The 20,956-nt window shown below is 38.3% G+C and overlaps 2 long non-coding RNA genes across 2 annotated transcripts; both read left to right on the forward strand.

Moving 5' to 3' along the window:
• The first annotated feature begins 115 nt into the window (after nt 1-115).
• Nucleotides 116-15,979, forward strand: LOC108413531. Its single transcript, XR_001856800.2, has 3 exons — nt 116-340; nt 15,106-15,190; nt 15,330-15,979. It is a non-coding gene; the product is annotated as an uncharacterized LOC108413531 (long non-coding RNA).
• Nucleotides 15,980-18,785: 2,806 nt separating this feature from the next.
• LOC108427663 lies at nt 18,786-19,973 on the forward strand. Its single transcript, XR_001857875.1, has 3 exons — nt 18,786-18,864; nt 18,974-19,035; nt 19,893-19,973. It is a non-coding gene; the product is annotated as an uncharacterized LOC108427663 (long non-coding RNA).
• The last annotated feature ends 983 nt before the right edge of the window (nt 19,974-20,956 follow it).

A 20,956-nucleotide genomic window follows, 5' to 3' on the forward strand; every position in this document is an offset into this window, starting at 1 on the left:
CTTTTTAAGACAGACAGGAACATGGGCAGGATGTTTATACTGCAAAATGTAAACATTTTCCCTGGCCTTCCTTAAATAAAAAAATCAAGCAAAAGCCCCACAAGAGCTGCTAATACCCGTCCCGATACAATGGGTCCGTTTGACGCAGAGCTGTTTTTCTGAAGCGGTATTTAAGCCTAAATGTGCAGAGGCTGCTGTGCGGGTTTCAGCCGCGAGGATTTCAGCCTTCAGAACCTGAAACTGAGAGCGGAGCCCCGGATCGGAGCTTGGAGCTCAGACGGAGCTCGGATGAGGACTGCTAGAGCTCCGCGCTGACCGAGCTCTCGTCCATCACTCATCGGTGAGTCTAAAGGCGCGCGAGGTCCGCTTGTCACCTGAATTCAGACAACTCCTCGTATTTTAGAGGATCAGATTTGAGAAGGATGACTCCAGCGCTGAGTGCGGACGTACCGGCTGCTGTGGAGGTGCTCGTGTAGTGCAGACGCGGTGCGGAAGGCGATGCAATACACGCTCTGAAATGGTCCGTTAGAATAATACATAATAAAATGCTTTATACTGATAATGATGCCCAGCGTTGAGCGAACTCTTACAGCCCTCGTGTGTGTCCGGTTGGACACTGTGGGCGTCAATTAATCACTGTAAGTGTTCAGTGAACATTGGGGATTTCGTTGCGTTGCTGTTTTATAAGCAGGGATATGATAATAGAGAACACGAGGACTGATAAGTTGGAAGGAAATTTGATAATAAAAGAAAATTGAAAGTATGCATCTTTCCACGAATAAAATAGTTCAGTGCGACATGTGCTGTAAGAGCGCCTCGTTCCCCGGAGAGAGCGCCAAGCTCGGGCTAATCCAGTCCACAGTCTATAGGTGCTCTATCAGGCCAGGGGCTTAACTGAGCTTTAACCCCCTCACACCTCGAGATTCCACCTTCATTTCATTTTAATTTATTTTATGTTATTCTTCTGTCGAAGACGCCGAGTCGACTGTAACATACACTGCCAGCAATAAAGGCAGACACTGGGGTAATTCCCCTCTTATCACTGGGGTGGTACCCTCAAGGGTACATCTCAGTACCCTCAGTCAGGGAACCTAATTGATAATGCATAGACACTATGTCTTCTAAGTTCTGTTTTGCAACATTAGGTTATGAAAAGTTACAAATATGTACTTTTCCACGTATTTAAGGCTCACAACTGGACGTTAAAACAACTCCTGTACCTTTAACCGTATATTTACGTTGTTTGTAACTTGATGGACGAAAAATGTACCTGAACAGCATCTTTATTTCTAAAAGTGTATTAAAATATTTATAATATAATAATAATCCATTAATGTCTATATCTATTTGTTTTATTTCATCTGGTCTAAATGTTCTCTGAGCACAACAAGAGTCGTTTCAAATCTAACAAGACACATGGCTAAAAGGCGAGTTTTTATGCTATCTTCTTAAATCCAGCCTTTTGGTCACGACTACTGACCTAAAACATTAGATGGCCGGAATCTGATGGTGAGTAAAAATCTGAAAATGACATGTCATTTTAAACGGTCACATGTACAATTTCTGCCATGTTTCTCACATCATAGGCATTTACTTGTTGGACATGAATGGGTTAATATTATAACCTATATGATAACAGACTCTTCATGGTTATGTCCATTATGTTACTACTGCACTATGATACCACTGCAATACTGGTATCGCCTGCTTTCAGTGAGAATAGGCAAAAAAGTTTGATACGTTTTTTGTTTTCCTTTACTTTTTCACATTTCCCTTTTGGCAGAAATTTTGTGTGACGTAGTGCCACTGGAGGCCTAAAGGAAAATACACAGTCCTCCGTCGTTAAGGAGATAGTATGAAGGCTTAGGTAAGAATAAAACACGATGCTGCTGTGACTGAGTCTGAAACCCAAGTAAGTGAATGTATACTGAAAGAAACAATGCTTCAGCCGGACTTCAAGCACAGTGGACCACCCAGGCCTTCCTGTCCCCTGCGTTTAATTAAAACACGGCAGCCTTCAGCTCACTCCCCTTAGTTCAGTGCCCCTCTTTCACACTCTTTTAACCCCGCTGGCCTTCTCTGACATGCCCACTAAAAGCTAATGTCCGTGGACAGGTCCTCTAATGTTTACCTATTTTATAAGAGGGGCACGAACCCAGCGTCTCCTATAGCTGACAGGACAACGCTGTAAGTTATGATATCGACTAATCCCTCCAGTAAACATCACGCTTATTCGTGTTGTTCGACATTAATGGTGTGGATGAGTTGTGTATTTGTGGTAAATAGCATGGCGTACATAGCGTCTGTGTCACTGCGGATATTTAAAATAATTACACTAACAGCAATAACGATAAACAACATTAATGGAAATAAAAAACAGAGGACGATGATTAGTTCATTTTTGCTTTAACATCTTTCCGAGCGTGTGAGGCGCGTGCACGTTACATCGGTGCGCGCGCTTTTTCCATGACGTCCTGCAGTGAAATATCTGTGGAGTATCTTGTGAGAGGTATCTGACAGCATGAAGCTCAGCTCATCCTCACACTGCAGCACTGCGTGCTAAAGCACTGAGCAATGTGTTGGCTTAACAGTAAGACGATAAATACTTCATTTTTTCATTTGTTTTACTTTAAATAGCAACATTTTACATGAAATAAAAATGCTTCGATGCTGTGGAGCTACTCGTTGTTTCTCCTGTTGTTATAAACGAAAGACGTCTCAGGTCGTGCAGTTTACAGTACATATTTAAGTATTCTGACTATTTTCACTGTAAAAATAATAGAATCGTTGTGTTATCACAACTTTCTAAGGTCATCTTAGGTTCGTTGTTTTTTCAGCTAACATAATAATGTTATTTCAAGTTGTCAACAAAGTATTTTAAGTTCATTGCACTCAAATATTTCAGACGCTCCCTTTAGACCAAAAAAAAAAAAAAACGGGATCGTTGTTAAGAACGATGCTGCACATCTTTATGGAATTACAGCTCACAGTGTTCACTACCTGAAGCAGATTATAATGGCAGGAATCTAGATTTTTTTATATCAGCTTTTTAGTGGATTCCCATAACTCTTCTAACATGTTCTTTTAAACTTTTGATAATTTAGCTTACTGATATGAATAAGAGTGGCAGTAACAAATGTTGCACATATTCGCACAACTTCACAATGTCCACTACGTTTTTAAAGTCTAAAATTATTATCAGGTAAAATTATTATTACTTCAGTGAAATGAGAAATAAAAAAATACAAAGAGAAACACAAAATTACGTACCAAAATAAATCAATACATAAATAAATCAATAAATAAAATAATAATAATAAAAAGAAAAAGAAGAAAACCCTTAACCTTCATTATTCAATCAGCACAGGAGTTGGAGACTGAAAGGTACTTTTCTCTTCAGGGAATATTTTTGGCCAAATATGAAATGATAAAGCAGTAGAACAGAATGGAAAAAGGGAATTTAGTCACTTAAACCAGATGATTTAATCGGAACTAAATAAAAAGTATACATTCATTTTAACTCAGTTGAATTTAAATAGATGTAAAATCATTTATAACGTTCAGAAACAAATTTGCTCAACTGCATGCTACTGACTAAATGGACCTTCTCACTTCTGGCAATGTCTTAAATATTTATATATATATATAAATATATATATATATAAAACCTGTGGCCTATACCTTCCAGAGGTGAATAGCACTCAGAAACTGAAAAATAAACTGGAGGTCCCTCCAAATACTTACACTTATTAATTTACAAAGGAAAATGCCTCTGAGATCTGAATGCAGAGGTGAGTGAGTTGAGTTCCACTCATTTCCATGCACTCATGTTTTCAAACATTAATACTTTTGCTTCTTGTAAAGTACATTACTAAGGTAAAAATAAATCTATCTGTGCTCATACATTTGACTTTTTTCCTTCACATTTAGTTCCTAATTCCTTTTTTAACAGCACACAGACTGCTTTACTGTTGCTCACACCAATCACTTTCGAGCTTTAGCATTTTAGATTTGATCAAAGGGATCCTAAAAAGAGAATAATAGTGCCTAACAACCTTCAGTACCTGTGCTCATATGTTGGATGTTCTAATAAAATGTAGTTCTATAGGTTACTGGAAGTAGCTACTTTTACTTCTGTGGGAATCATTACTTATGTTCTAGGCTTCTACCCACCTCTGTCTGAGAGTAATACAGTAAGTGAGTGCTCATATTGCCTATACGTCTCTGTGTCAGTCCAGCAACATCTGCTGGCAATTCAAACTTTGCTTGAGATAAGTTAAAGAGATCGCATTGGCCCTAATTGTGGGCACTGAAGATGCACTTCATCTAGAGCAGATGAAGCTGGAATCAAGCGTAGTACAAAATATACACAAACTGACTGCAACCTGGCAAATGGACAGACGTAAGAGAGTAAACATACTTGCACTCGAGGAGAGAATGAATGTCAAAATGTAAAAGTGCACATTTAAAAAAAATCTGTTTAGATGCTCCCTCCTTGCTACTGAGAAGCTGTCCACTTCTGCACTTCTGTCACCGTGAGGTGTAGCTGTTATGAAATTAATTAGCCATAGTTTGAATTGTTTCTGAAAAATGAAATGGTCACAGAGTCGAGAGATCATTCTTGTGCACTCAGAGGCCGAGAGGTTCACCAAAAGGGTGCAGTGGAGTTGTTTGAAAAGTCTTGTGACAGACTGATCAATCAACTGAACGTTTGTGTGCAGGTCCACAAGTTCATTGTTGTTCTACATGGTGGTCAAGCTCACATGTCCGCAAGATTGGCAAAACCTGGACAAGGTAAAAAATCATATTGGAATACATAAGACTATTGTTCTTAGAAGCTTGGCATTTTTTCTTAGGTATAATTCTTTCATCCCAAGAGACAATTTAAAACAGCAGAATCCTCAGTGAGAGGACACCTAAATGAACCCAAATATACGTTGGGAATGGTGTGTGTGGATGGGTGGGGGGGTCTGTGCAGACTAAATAGATGGACATGGATCTTTATTGGACAAAGGAAGAATGCATTCTTTAATGAAGAGAGTGTAAGATAACAGATAAAATAATAAATTAAATGAATTTTTATTATAAGTTCCACGAGATTGTTTAAGTAATTTGAAAGTAGATGGAGTGATGATGCTGTTGTTCATGGGTTGTTCAGGCGGCCATAAAAGAGCACTGACAAAAGTTTGAACACTCCTGATCAAATTACATGTTTGGTTGATGAAGAGAAAATAGGTAAATTTAACTTAATTCACACAGAAAACAGTTGAATATGACATTTGCACGGCACTTATTTATTTGCTAAGTTTAACACATTTAACACATATGGGGGAAAAGAAAACGTCCCATGACTTTTGCACAGGTCCCATTTTAGGTTTTATTTTTTCCCTCAATATGGTAATTAACAGTAATATTGTATTAACATAGCAGAAGTGTGTTCTCTGTGGAGGATGTTATTTTCACTTTCAAATCAACAAAAATCTGATTTGATCAGTGTTCAAACGTTTGCCCACATCTGAAAACAGCATAAATGCAGAAGATTCTGAGGAGGTGGATGGTGAGTCTCGGATATTGTGATTTGGAATGATTACTTCATGCACTAAAACGTTTATTTTATATTTACGAAATTATGTTGTTTTTCCATGACAGGAAAAATATTTTGTTAACCTTTCATGGTACAAACTGATTTATAAGAAAAACATTTAAATAACCTGCATTATCCACCTGTCTCTCCTTTATTGGTGTGAAAGTCCGGTTCAGTGTTGGTTTCATGCGTCCCTCAGTCGCTACTGCGCTGCCATTGAACTGCCATTGAGCTTGGTATGGAGCTGGAGTGGGCGCCCACCTCCTCATCACTTTCACTCGCTCAGTAGGTGGCCGTGTATATTTTCCTTGCAGTGGTGTTTATGTGAATGCAGAGGGGACGGGATTAGAGGCAGGAGGCTGATTGCGCGCGCTGGCCTGAACTGAGCTCAGCTGGGGCTCCCACCCATCCGCGCAATCACCCCCGATCACTTTTTAATTCACTTGGCGAGAACTTGCCATTGGACTTTCAAAGCACTTTCTGGCTGGTGATTTCTGCACTGCATCCCATTCTCCAAGCTTCATTAGGATTTCACAGGCTCGAGCTGTCAGAGCTCTGTGCATGATGTTAATTTGCTGTAGAGCACCGTGTCATTATGGTAATTAAATGGCCCTAAATAATAATACACGTGCACAGCATGTAATATAATATAATATAATATAATATAATATAATATAATATAATATAATATAATATAATAATTGATCATGCTTAGGGTGTTTAGCTTATTTATCAATACTGGGCGCTCTTTATCTCGCGTTTCAGCGTACACAATGCAAAAATAGTAGCAAGAGTGGAGAGATCTTCGGGGTGGTCTTAAGTGGGCGACATGGTCATTGATCATATGACTGTTAGCTAAACCATAAAGCCATAGAGAAGAGCAGATATGACCCCGTGTCCCTCTGTCCCAGCCACATTCCCCAAAAAGCTCCGCTCTCTGCATGTGCCTGCGCTTTTCTCTCTCAGACATTTAATTATTTAGTATTATTTTTATTTTGTTCTGTACTTGTGTAGATACCTGTTCTAGGCCAGAGATTATCTCTTTTGTGTTTGACTGTCCAGCCAATAAGCAGTAGATTCTGACATTCATTTGCAAAAATGAATCCAGTTTGTTTGTTTGTTTTTTTTTATCGTGATGTCCATCATGTAATAGGTTAGATCACATACAGTCTGCTGTTCGTTCCTCATGGTTAACTGCGCTGGGTAGATTGGTTATTTACTGAATTTAAGGCATGGTATTCCAGGGTGCAGGGTTGCACTATTTAACAGGCTATTTGCATGCTTTATCTGAAGGGGGTTCTTCACGTGCAGCATATCGCCCAAAATAAAGGATTCGCAGTTCTTTCATTTTGAGCCAAGCTTAAGATCCGTCCACCAGCATCTCCCTTCATGAAGATGAGCCTAAGAGGGCAAAATTATTCATTTCAATGAATCCTGTTTCCTCAAAAAAGCATCTCTATGGCTGAGATGCTTCACTATCTTGTCATCCCGAAAAAGTACCAAGCACTCAATCTCCTAACGAGTTGTTTTCTTTTAGTCGATAAGGTAAAAACATCTGTCTGGCATACATTTAGAAATGGTTTCTACCACGCGCTTTAAAAAAATGCTAATAATTTTGAAATATGTTTGGTATATAGTATTCACCAAATCTTATATTCTACATATAAATGTCCGTTTGAAATGAAATAAAAACATTTGTAAATTAATAACTAAGTATTTCCATTGAAAGTTTTGAAAAGTAAGCGTTTTTTTCACTGCTGCAAAATTCAACACCATGCCTAAGTGTTTCAACATAAATCCACATCATACAGGATAAAGCTGTCAGACTTACGTTATGAAGCCAGGACAGCTTCAAATGCGCTTGTAAGATAATCTAAAATAATTCAAAATGTGGTTTCATTCTGATCATGTCTTGCTGCCAATGTCAGTCTAGTGGCGACCGATTCTCAGCGCGCTGCAGACAGTCCTCAGAGCCAAATGTCAGGTTGTGGTGGGAGCGAGGCTTATTCCATGTCAAAGTCAATGAAAAAAACATTAAAAATCAGAAGTGCTGTCATGTTTACCTTACTGCGTGTTTATGAAAGCACGCATTCTGTGCCACCCAAACAGCGTCCTCACACTGTAAAAAAAAGTAAAAAAAAAAAAAACGATCAAATGACAAACATAAACCATAAAACTAAAGTAAAATATCTTAATTTAAAAAAAGTACAAAAACAATCATTTTACAATTTCAATAAAGGGGTTGCAGGAAAGAAATGTTACAGGTTTTTCCTATAATATTATGATCAAATACCTTCAATAAAATGAAAGCACAAACGGTTCTGAAGATAAAAACTGTTATTTTACAGATTTTTCCTAAATTACTATGATCAAAAACATTCAATAGTGATAGCACACCAAAAGTTCTTTAACAGATGTTTTTTTTATTACTACAATCAAACACCTGTAACAAAGTAAAAGCACTACAAGTTCTGTAGACATTATTTATTGACAGCAATAATAACATTCAAGCAATGGCAAAGTCTCACATTCATTTTACCCACTCAAAAATGGGCCAAATTTGTGCCCCCAGCAAATAAAGCACTTTAGAAATAAATAAGATATGATGGACGAGAAGTCACAACTTGAACAACCTGTCAATTATTCAAGCAGACAAAATATTAAACTATATCATTCTAATGATGTAAGAAAAGGAATGCAAATTTTACCAACTGTTGACTGATTCAGTAGATTCAATTTATATAAAAATTAGTGTCAAGAAAAAGTTTAGCTTTGTTGAAAAACAGAACTGTAGCTTAGCTATTTACTGCCATTAGCTCAAATCCAAAACAAAGGACTGTCAGTCCTACAAGAGACAGGAAAATTAGGTAATATAAATGTGGTGGGTGGTGTCCTATCTGGTGTTGAGGGGTTTGATATCTTAACACTAACATTCCACCTTAAGCTTAGTCAAGAATTTATAGTGCAAAACCAACTCTGTTAAAATGCCATTTCAAATAACAGCACGGAGACAACTACAATTTCAAAAACCAACATGAGTATAAAGACTCAAAGCAGTTTATCGGTTAAAAAAATTTAACCTGAGCTGTAACACAAGAAATGTGTTACATGTGAAACTTTTTCTGTTTAGCTGGTGTCCATCCAAATTCATCAAGATATTCTAGACAAACTCAAGTTGTCAGAAAGCTGAAAACAAAGGCATAAAGGAGTCCAAATACCATGATGAAAGCATTTCCAAAACTGTTGACCCCTATCACATTGGCATTGTCCCATAGCTCAGCATCATCCTCACTGCTGTCTCTTCAAATTGTGTAAATCCGCAATGTTCACTCACGCATCCTTCTCTGCATCACCAATGACAGACCTGAACATAAATGCAAACACAATCACTGACAGGTCAGAGAAGTGGACAAGCAGAATCTGCATTTTCAAGGCTTGCGAAAAACACAACTTTAGCTTACCTATTCACCATCATCAGCTCAAATTCAATCAAAATCAGATGTTAGCTGATGTTCATTTTGTACCAGTAATATTAGGAATTTAAAGTGCTAATTTACTGATGCAATTGCCAACAATAACCCTAAAGTAATCCATCTTTAGATAAGATTTAGATTTTGAATCAACTGCAGGTACAATGCATATTGCTGATGTTGAAGTAGCACCTCATATTCCAATGGGACTCCAATAAGGTGAACATGCAGGCACTCCATCAATCGATCATTTTTAAAGCACACTTTCATGTAGTGGCATGTTGACCTCATCTGAGTCCCTCCGAAAACCTTAAGTAAACTACATATTTATGGCTCTAGACATCAATTTTCTTCCAAGAATGAACTTTGAGATGCTATTTCAGCACTATGTGTTCTACCTGCAAAATTCAGAGTCTAATCAAGTCAGTAAATCAAAGAGTCCTCCTGGTTATACCTGATCATGGCAATTAATAAAGCTGAATCATTAGATTGGAATCATAACATCACTTTGTCAGTTCTAAAGCTTGCACAGCACAACCTTCACGAAACTACTGCTTTCACTTCATTGCACAGATTTAGTGAAAGTGCATCTTTTGGTAAACTATTAATCTCTCCAATTACATGACATGCAGCAAATTTACTACTAATCTGTAAATAACACATGATGTAATTTTCACGGGTATCTTGAGATACCCTGAATATCTAGTTATACCTAATAACTTCAGACCAATTATACACGTAAACTGTATTATAATAAACATGTACATGTAAATTGTATTATAATAAATGGACCAACTATTGCTTGAAAAAAGACTGATCTTCGTTCAAACATATGACAAGGCTTTTTAGGATGCAGTCCCTCCTGATGTCAATCTGTTTGTTGACCAAATATTTACATTTATTGAAATTATACGGATCTAAACCAATCTCAATGCTGTGGCCTAGACTGATATGTGTTTTAGTCAATTTTCTGATTCCATTTCCTGATTCAGTTCCACTTTATCTGCAGAAGTGACTTTACTGTTCATCTGCGTTTTAGGGGTTTATTTAGCTGCGGTGGTTGTGGGATGGATGTTCGCTAGTTTACCGGTCCATGTTGCCGTGTTGAGAATCTGCTTCTGAGGAATCAGGCACTAGACTAGACCCCTAACCTAGCTAGCTACGTCGATTAGCCGCGAGCTAAGTGACCTCGCTTTTCGGTTCACGACAAATATGATCAGTATACGGCTTTCACACTGCACTGAACAACAGACTGAATAGGTGAGAACTAAACGAAAATGAAACGAAAACCAAAGAGGCGCGGTTTATATCATAAAACGTGAACTGACAGCGAGCTCAGCTCACTGAGGGCGATGAACACCACTCGGTAACGCTAGCTAGCCGTTAGACGGACAGATATTAAGTGTAGATATTAACATTTTCACCATATTTTTAATTTTACAGAGACCACCAACAGTCTTGCTTATATCACACAGAGGGCACAGCCACGCAGAGGCCACAGTTGCTGCTGCTGTCTGGCTAACTTCACTTGAAGGACGGGCTGAACACAGCTAACGCTACGTTACCGAGAATAACAGGAGGTTTTCTTACCTGATACTGCCACAGATCCCGCCTGACCTTATTCTCTGTCCATATTCCAGTTTTTGGTTCTGTGTTGACAGTCCTCAACTCAAAGTCGCTCAAAATCAGAATCTGACAAGCTATGTAAAAATAATCCAAGTGGGGGGTAAACCGAGTGGGAAGCAGCTCTAACGGATTTTCAAATTTGACCGGGTAAGGGCGCGCTCAGATGTGATTGGCCAGTTTCCTGGATGACAGTCAGATTAGCCAATCATGCTCAAAGAAACGCGGTGAGACAGCCAATAGGAACTGTTACAGCGTGGGAGCATAGCAACAGTAGAAAAATACGACTTCGAAAAGATAAGTAAAAAATAAGTGTATTTCGTATACTAAGTAAAATAAGTGTATTTTTATATTTTTATTTAACTAATTGTTGAAATAAGGTTTTCATTGCTGTGTAAGAATAAAAATTAATAATGTTTGATAGTAATTTTCTCATTTCTGTTCACCATTTCCTCTGCAGAGGACTGTGGATCAACCTTGTTGTGTTTAAAGTGCTATATAAGTAAAGTCCACGACATAACTTTACTAATACAAAATAGCAAAAGCATTTATAACATTTTTACTCCCAAGTTCTGGAGTTTGGAAATCATAGCATTGTCATTTTTTGAACCGCAGATTACAGTTTAAGGCAACACATTGAATAGAAATTATTTTTAAGATATATTAGACTTTGTAAATATTAACCCACTCTTAACCTTTTGTTGTGCAGTGATCATTGTTTTTTCAGCAATGTGCTCACAGGTAATCAGCTTTTACCATCAACAAGCAGAAAGTGATAATAAGTTCACACTAAATATGTGCAAAAAGTTCACTGTTGTCTTGAGGTTTAAACTTTCTAGCATGTTGCTGTTCTAAAGGTCTTAGAGCTTGTCATTCCTGCTTCCCACCTGGACTATTGCAATGCCTAGTTTTTCTGACTTTGGCATTGCTCATTTTACTTTTTTTCAGATTAATTGTCATATATGTGCTCAAACTCCCCATCACATCACTGGATGGGTGTGGCCAGAAAGTTGCAAACTTGAGAGCATTGTGGCTTTGTACTTTTTAAAAAAGACTATGCATTATGTTTCATTTAATGAAACATGTCTGTTAAGTTTGTATCTATTACAGAGTTTGAATGTAAAATTATACAAAAATCTAAAACTAATAAGATTTACTTTTAAAATACAAAGAAAAACATTAAATTGTTAGTATGGACATAAACCTTTATATTATGTGCTACCTATTTAATTACAGATAATTAGTGTCTTTTCCCAGAAATGTGCATATAATGTAAAAAAACAGAAAAATACAGTATAAATAATACAGTAATTTTTCTGTAAAAAAAAAATGATTGGCAGAATCCTTAAAATAGTAGTTGGGCTGTGCATTAACAGATGTTTTACAGAATTTTGTACTCAATTAAAAAAAAACAAAAAAACAGAAAATTACCATAAATATTTAAGGGTTATTTCCTGTAAAATTAGGACTTATTTTTACAGTGCATAATTATATTGTTGCTCAAAACTGACGCAAACTCCTTCCACAAAACTCTAATGCTAATCTCACAGTGTTGGTCTCCACTGGGTTTGGAGTGTATTGTTCTCATGTAATTCTGAGTTATTTTATCAATTTCTGTTACTTTAACATTTTCAAATAACAATGCATTCAAAATATGTCATCTTCATTTTTTCACTGTGCAATAATTTCCAATGGTACACACATAAAAATCTTTTAATTGTGAAAAGCAGAGAGACTTCATTTAAAAGGCTAAGTTCATTTATTGGTCATGGATCTCTTTGTAAAAGAAAACCACAGTTCATTCTCTTGTTGTACACCCTGTCATTGAAAAGGCTGCATACTCTCCTTAAAATCTGTACATGTAATGACAGCATGAGTAGATTCAACAATGCCGGTTACCTTTGCAACATTTTCATTAGCATACCAAGCGGGTGAGGCTCATACAAGCACACATCTGTGACCTCTTTTAGATATCCAAACCATTCTCTTAAGTATTCATTATACATAGTTTTGATATGTGCGTATTTGTAATTGTCTTTAAGTACAGGGAGTAAAAGGAGTGGGGCTGAACAATGATTTTTTTGCATCTCATAGTTCCATCAGCATTTTTATTGCCTGCCTCTTGTCAAGTTTATACACTAATGATAATTGAAACGTATGAAAAGAAAAGCATATCACTGAAATCTATCCCTCGGTGAAAATACCAGAGAAACCACTGTATAATTGACATTTCTCTCTCTCTCTCTCTCTCTCTCTCTCTCTCTCTATCATGCACTGCAGAAGATCACTGAGTGTGTATGGATAAGTTGTGCTGTGGGCTGAGCTCCCCTCGCTCCACATGGCGATTAGAAGTATAGCTGAACAAGTCCCACTCTAATGTGTTCGTTTTGTTGCCCCCTATAATAAAACATGGTGTTTTGGTCATTACAAATCAACATACACACCACAGATACATCTATTCTAACCAAGAAGACTTATAAGAGGCTGTAAGTCAGAGAACGTGAGACTAAGAAGCCCACACACTTCTGTGGTGCAGGTTAGACCACTTTAGGCCAGCATGATTTGATGACAGCAGGAACTAGCTTAGCTTGTGTTCTATATATATATATATATATATATATATATATATATATATATGGTGCCTCGTCCCCACTCTCTCTCTGAAGGAGGATTTTCCTGTGGGGAGGCGATACGGAAAAAGCAATTAAGAATTCCCAAACAGTTAACAACAATAGAAGATGTCGTTGTGCAATGCCTGTTCTCAGTTCCCAAAGGTTTTCCTCTCCAGCTTGGCTCAGCTATTTTTAAACTGCATAGAGGAGCCACCTATAGAATAGCTGCAGATTGAACATGGTGTGAGGAGTGGGAATCTACAGTGGGTAAACCATTTTGAGGAGGAGTTGTGGTGTAGTTTTCATTTGTGGTACGTATCCCATATCTAACAAATAAGCCTTGGCAGCCCACAACATGATAGTTGTACAGGATCCATAGCACTGAAATCAAAGGCCTATCCCTATTGTCTATGGGAAACCTATAGCCATATGGTGATCAGGAGTTGAGGAATACCTCAGAATGGTAACGTAACTTAGCCCATAATGTGTGCTCCCCGCAGCGGAAGGCCAGGGTGGGAAAAGGGGCTGGGAGCATTTCCTGCTTAGAGGGGGTCCCAGTGATGCATCAGACCAAACTGGCATCGTGTGACGCAAAGCACGCCAGGACGCAGTACCCTGCTCCCACAGAAAGAGAAAAACGAAGGCACAACAGCAAGTCAGATTCATTTCTACACTCAAGTCAGATGCAATTTCTAGATTAGAGGAAGAAAGGCAGGGCCTCAGAGTGTTCAAAGATTTTTTAGGAGATATCATGGCTGAATGTACTAAATGGCACTCCAAGCCCAGAGAGAACTTTTTAGTTTTCTACCTGTGAGCTAACATGAGTTGTTCAGCCAGCATCAATTACATTGTTAAGACTGTTATTGCTCAGAACAGAATGTTTTTGTAAGACATCTACCTGGACTTTATGTCAGGTGTAGTATGTTCATAGGCATTAGGTTCATTACTTTGAATACTTGCTTTACTGTCTACTGGACTTTCTATGTTAGCTGGGAGGTTAACTAACTCATAAATGAATGAATAAGTGAAGTAAATGATCATGCTCAACACACACAACAGTTACAATGTCTGTACATTGTCCAGTTGTCCATTTTATAACACAACCATATTATACATGTGCAAGACCTGGAGTTGTGGAGCTTTGGATTTAGTCACTGGAACAGATTCCAGGTTCAGAGGCCAGGATCAGACAGTTTGTAAGTGTTTGTCTGTCTGTGTCTCCTATGTGTGCGTATGTGCATACACACGCACATGTGTCTCCAGACTTGCCGACAGCCTGCGCCTGCTCCCTGGGGTTTGTGTAAATGTCACAAGGAGCACACGGGGAATCTTAGCTTGAACCCGTCAAAGGGCTTTTTATTTCCACCTGCTCCAGGCCTCTTTCCGTTGGCCTGCTCTATAACAATGGTGCTGGAAAAGCCAGGAGAGTGCTGTATGACAGGGCCAGGATTGATGCTGGATTATGTTTGGCCCCTCTTCAGATCTGCTCCACTCGGGAAGCGCTTCCCCTCCCCTCTCCACCACCACTACCACCACCTCCACTAACACACGGCTTAGTCCTGGGCAATGTGCTGATCACTACTTTCTGCAAAATTCCTTATACACTGTGAAAAAAAACTGCCAATGGCCAGAAATGGTAACTTGGCACACTCTCATAAACAGGGTTTTCATTACTTGTAAATCAACTTGCTGCTCTATAGAGAAGGATGAAATTCATTTATGCTATGCTGTTGGGACTCAGAGGCTTGTGAGGGGCGTCATTCATTTGAAATTAACTTTGCTCTTTTGTTTTTTTTTTCATCTGCTGTATTGCTAGGTTGGATGATGAGTACTGGATGAGCCTGAAATGCCCTCCAGACATTACGGAGCTGATGTTGGGAGTCAAAGTGAAAAAAGTACAGGTATGTAAGGACCTACACTAGGTTATAGCATCAGGTCATGCTTTGGGCCATTGACCCTTGACCCTCAAATGTGTTTATATCTTGTGATTGATTGGACAAATAGTGATGAGTCATACCCCCAAGTGTGTTTATATTTCAGAGTCACGCAAGGAAGGAAAAGAGCTATGACCTGCTAAAAGCGAGCAAGAGAGTGAAAGAGGGAGAGCTTATTTACTCATTACTGCTTGTACACGATTTACATTATATACATATATATTTAAATATGTGTTGTATTGAAGGGCCCATATCCTATATTTCTCTTGTATTTTATTATTTTGTCCGAAGTGTACCTATAACATCAGTGGTGGTTTATGGACCAAAAACAGTCAAAGTTCATTTCATGACCATCTCCATCTCTTAGAATCCTCACAGGCAGTTTTGTTTTTACTATGCCTTTAAATAAATATGGATAGGTATATGTAATATAGGTGATATATGTATATGACCTTTGTTCTGGTTGCCTGCCCTGTGCCAACAGAGCAGACATCATAAGAATGAATTTAAAATGTTTACTTTCCATATTTTGACTGTATGGGCTCAGGAGTCAGCAGTGCATTTTGAAACGTTAACTATTATTACACACTACATTAAACTCTTTTATTTGAAAAAGACAGTTTTATGATATGGGTCCTTTAAGGTTTGAAATGTGTTCTTTTGATATGTAATGTAATGTTATGTATCCTGTTTTCCATGGTAATGTACTTCAAATTCTGCTATTCTCAAATAAAGTTCAAGAAATTTTCCCATTGACTTTTCTGAAATTGTGACTGTCATTCATGTTGCTACACTAGTCACAGAAAAACAAATCTGTAAAAGGTGCACTCTTCCATTGTTAGCACTTACACTCCTGCCCCCTCTCAAAGCAGCGCATGTTCTCAAGCCCTTCAAATTTAGCTCTTGAGTAATATGCAGTACTTCAGGGACTAAAACAAGTAAGCCACAGTGGTCTGTGTCTGTGATTAAAATGCAATGTCCTGCCTGCCTTAGACAGTTGTTATTGCATAAGTGTTGAATGAGAGCCTTAGTGAGCTTTACTAAATAAATACATACAGACATTCGACAATTTATCCTGTGTTTGTTCCTTCCTCGTTTGAAGAATAAGTAGAGTAGCCCATCAGTGACCTGTGAATGCAGCCTAACACTCCGCTTTGTAACTAACGTACTGACACAATGAAAGAGCCAGCAGCTCTCATTTGGGCCAATTCTCTTGAATTGTAAGGTTTGTCATGGATCTTGATTGATGGCTGTGTTTATCACCATATTATTAAGTAATCAGAGTACACCGCAGTAGCTCCTCAAACTCCTTAATTCGGGCAAAAGGTCTGAGATTAAACTCTAATTAAAGGCACCCCTGAACACTGTTTACTTTTTGGGAGTCACTCTTTTTTTCATATGTGGTGAAAAGTTTATATTTGTATCCTGTGCCTTGTTGGGTAAAAGTGACCCATAGATAAAATTTGTGAAGATGTTTATATGCATACTGGCTTGGAGGATTACGGTGCGTGAAACTGTGACCAATATCTCCAGGCCATAAGAATATTACTACTTGTGAGGCTAAATGAAAACACAAGCCAACACAAAACAAACTTTACACCCAAATATCTAGGGGAGTTTTCAGCCAGCAGGAAGGTTTGAATAATGATGACTTCGCATGGAAACATCTTTTCTGGCTTTGTTGAATGGCATTAAACTTATGATTAGTCCAGCTTAAAAGGTAAATCTTCAGACACAGAGTGATTTAGGCTGTTTTTTATTATCCGAAGTCCATATACTAACAAGAATTGTGGTCAGTATTACAGAAAAAACTTCAGCATTGAACATATGTTCTCTGTGCTACTTCACAATATGAATTCACTTCAGTCATGAAACAAACACAGAAAGCACAGTCTTTCAATGAGATACTGCATAAATCTCTCCAGCTTGGATCAATTGTAGCCGAGCTGCTTTTGGTCTGAGGCTATTCCGCCGTTGCACACAGCTGAGGTAAACACAGCATACTGGCATGGATGGCGGGCGGCAGTGAGGGAAGCCTGATGGTGCAGAGGCTGAGAGGGCCGAGACACGCTGCTGATGGAGCTTCCACTCCATGTCTGCACACTGACACAGGTGATGGATGGTCATTTGGTAATGGGCCATGTATTAGACTCAAATGGTGATTTTAAAAGCTGAAGCTCATTTCTCTGCTATGGTAGATCTGATATGGGAATTAATCAGCCAGCAGAAGTTACATGTATAAGTGGGAATGAGCAAATCATAGTCAATTAATAAAAGAACAAGTGAAACTACGGGTGGTTATTTCCTGTCAGCGCTGAAAAAGAATTGCTCTATACAATTCTAAATTTTAATCTTTGTATTCAGGGTACGTACAGTTGTACACAAAAAGTTTTGTTTATGTTTTGTTAGTTTTGCAAGGGAAAATGTTTAAACATATACTCCAAGAAACAAACTTAAACATAGCATTTTTCTGCAAACTATAGTACATAAACTCTATTTATTTGCTGAGTTTAGCGTATTGTAAAAAATAAAACATAAAATACAAAGCGTGCCAGAACCTTTTTGTTTTATTGTTTTTTTGCCAGTATGTTAAATTTATCAAATAAATAGTTACTGTATGTTAAAATGTGCAGAAGTGTGTTCACAGTAACACAGAGGATGTGTTAAGACATTTTCACTTATAAAATCAACAAAACAAGTAGTTTTACCAGGGGCACCAAAACTTTTGTATATGACTATATGTGTTATACTGTTTTTGGAAGAAACCAAAAATATGGAAGAAGAGAGTAAATTATGCATTTTATCATATGAAGCATAATATGTGGCAAAAAATCTACATAAACAAACAAATAAAAAATAGACATAAAATAGTTGTATAAATCCATGTATATATAAATCTATGTCTATAGCTTGATCCGAAACTAAGGCTTCTAGAAAGGCTCCTGACACTGAGAGTGAGTGTGATCAATGAAGTGAAATACTGAGAACATTGTTTTGGGGTTTTTTAAAATGGTGATCTAAACATCTATATTTTTTATGAAAATGAATGTGTTTTTGATGGTGAAAGAGTAAAAAATAAGCAAATAACTGCAGGACAAGAACTACATTTCCTTCTGCTCCCTGCTTCTTACACAGACACACAGGCACAGGAGACGGAGTGAATGGTCAGTAATGGCAGATGAGTTATTTCACTCCACTAAACTTTCTGTTTATGTGGCAGTTTATTTAAGACTAACGCAAAAGCCTTTCAAATATACATTTCTGACGTCCACATTTACAGTAATCAATAAGGTTCCCCTTTTAAGTGTACAAATATACTTTTAAAGTGATTGCTATTGGTATCAGCATATCAGCCTGGCTATTACTTTATCAAAAGGAAAATGATCAGCATCACTCATTCCTCTCTGACTTCGCCTTTACGTTGAATTAAAATACAATACATGAAGACTGCGAAAAGACAGGATTTTGAGATATGGAGCTGACTGAACAGTTTGCAGATACTCTGTGAATTCACTGAACACAATATCACGGAAAAACCCGGGACCACAGCAGCGAAGTGTGTGGGAAACAGCCAGTTACCTGCTGCTGTGCGGCCAATGAACTGAACCTCACGTGGCGCAGCGTTTCCTCAAGGATAACAGGTTACAGAGAGGCAGTAGTAGCAGAAAATGCTAAAGCTCCGTCTAAAAATTACGCTGACATGAAATTGTATGTATTTTTAACAATGGCCGGCAACTTGATTTACTCTAGGTTTCACCCCTTCCGGCTGACTGCCACCATTTTTGAGAAGGGAGAAAATTAGTCAGCTAAAGGTAAGCTAAAGCTAGGTACCCATAACGTTATAAATGTGTACCGTTCTTATCTGATATTAAATGTAGATATGCCAGAATGTTCATATTTGAAACATATTCTCCTGCAATATAAACCGTGAGTAAAAGGAAGGACAAAGAACGCGTAATTCACTCTAATTTCCTTTCTACATCTCTGTGCTGTTTTATGTAGACAGGCTATCGAGGTTAATTCGAGACCAACCTAGGTTAGAGACTTGAGGTGAGAAATGTCTCAAACATAGCTCAGAAACGGTCAGGTTGATTGTGTCTCACAGTCACAGACTGTCTGTGAGTGAGTCTGTGTGCTGACAACGCCCCCCTGGGTTTACAGTGTTGTTACCTATCAGTGGTGGGATCTGAGTTAAAATAACAGGAGTCCTTAGTTGAAACAAAGTGACTCAAACTCTCAAACTGTATGTCTCAATTATTTTACAAAAATCCTGAGATTATTATCAGTTAAGGTGCTTAGCATATACACATCTAATAATCCAGCATGTCTAATATTTTGGATGTCACCTGTTGTTGTTTTTTTTTTTATATGTAATTTGTTAAATGCAATTGCCGAACACAGGCTACACATTATGCTTATCTAGCACAGTTCAGAGGAAAACAGTATATTTCTCAAGGGTTACACGGCTTTACTCTCATGAAAAATACAACTTTGTAACAAAAAAGAATAAATAAATAAAAGTGGTTGTGGGCAGTGTGCTCTGTAATTCATCAAAGCAGGGCCTATGTTGTCCATTGACACAGCCTTTGATTTGAGGCAAATTTGGAAAAAGCCCCTTTCACTGGAAATGTAATTGGTCTTGATTCGTATTGTTCTGCCTCCCTCCTAGCCCACCTAGAACACATGGACAGCAACAAGCCCCACCGCTGCTGGCATCAGCATGTAAACACTGACTCATACAGACGCAGACGCACAGGGGTAAGTCTGGCAGCGCAGCTGGTCTCACATAGGTCATTTCCACGCAGCTACACAGTAACAGTACTAACCCGCTTCAAAGCTAGAATGTCTGTATTTGTATGGATATTCCTGAATGGCTGTGGGGAAACGTATGGGATTTTGGTATCATACTTGGCTGTCTGTGCAGTAATTAGCATGTTTGTGGTGTGGACACCAACGACCTACCGATTGTGTTCATTTGCAATTTTTTATTCTGTGTGTCATGCAGATTTGTACAGGCAGAATTGGTTATGCCATAGAATCATTAGGACTTTGTTTCTCGTCATTATAACTATTCATTACATCAATCCCCATGTATATCAAATGTCTCTTTAGCATCTAACAATTAGTCTTTTCCATCAGTTTGCGTCACAGTATCGTATTGCACATAAGAATAGTAATTGTAAGACAATCCTGGTTTGACTCATGATGTCTTACTCAAACACTCCAAAACAATGTGTTCACAAACCGTCCCTCATTTAATGTGCTTTCGTTCACTCTGTTTTCCTTTGTGCGCTTGTCCAAATTAGAGCTTTGTCCACTGACGCGTCTCTCAATAGAAGACTTGAAGGTTTAGTGAAAAGTAAAGAAAGTGGAGGAGAAAAAGCACTTGCTTCTCTGGCCATGGTTTGGAGAGATGAATGAGGGAGTGAGGGGAACTGGCAGAGAGAGGGAGAGGGCTGAGAAAGAAAGAATGGTGCTTTTTTAATTGAGCTAGTATCTAGCAGGGATGTGTGGCTCTTGTGGGAATGTAGGTGCCATGGCCAGAACCTAATTGCGAAACAGTCACGGTCCTGCTGAGGGTTCTGTTAAGGGGTGGGTAAACAGGCATGGTGCCGGCAACCTGTTTGAGTTGGCACCCCAGCAGACGGCCTGCGTGTGTGTTGGGAATACTGAAGGGTTTTTGCCATTCCGGAGGTGATTCACACTCGCTAGTGTTTTCTGTCTTCTCAGGCT

Source organism: Pygocentrus nattereri, chromosome 7 (genome assembly GCF_015220715.1).
Source record: "Pygocentrus nattereri isolate fPygNat1 chromosome 7, fPygNat1.pri, whole genome shotgun sequence".
NCBI lineage: Eukaryota > Metazoa > Chordata > Actinopteri > Characiformes > Serrasalmidae > Pygocentrus > Pygocentrus nattereri.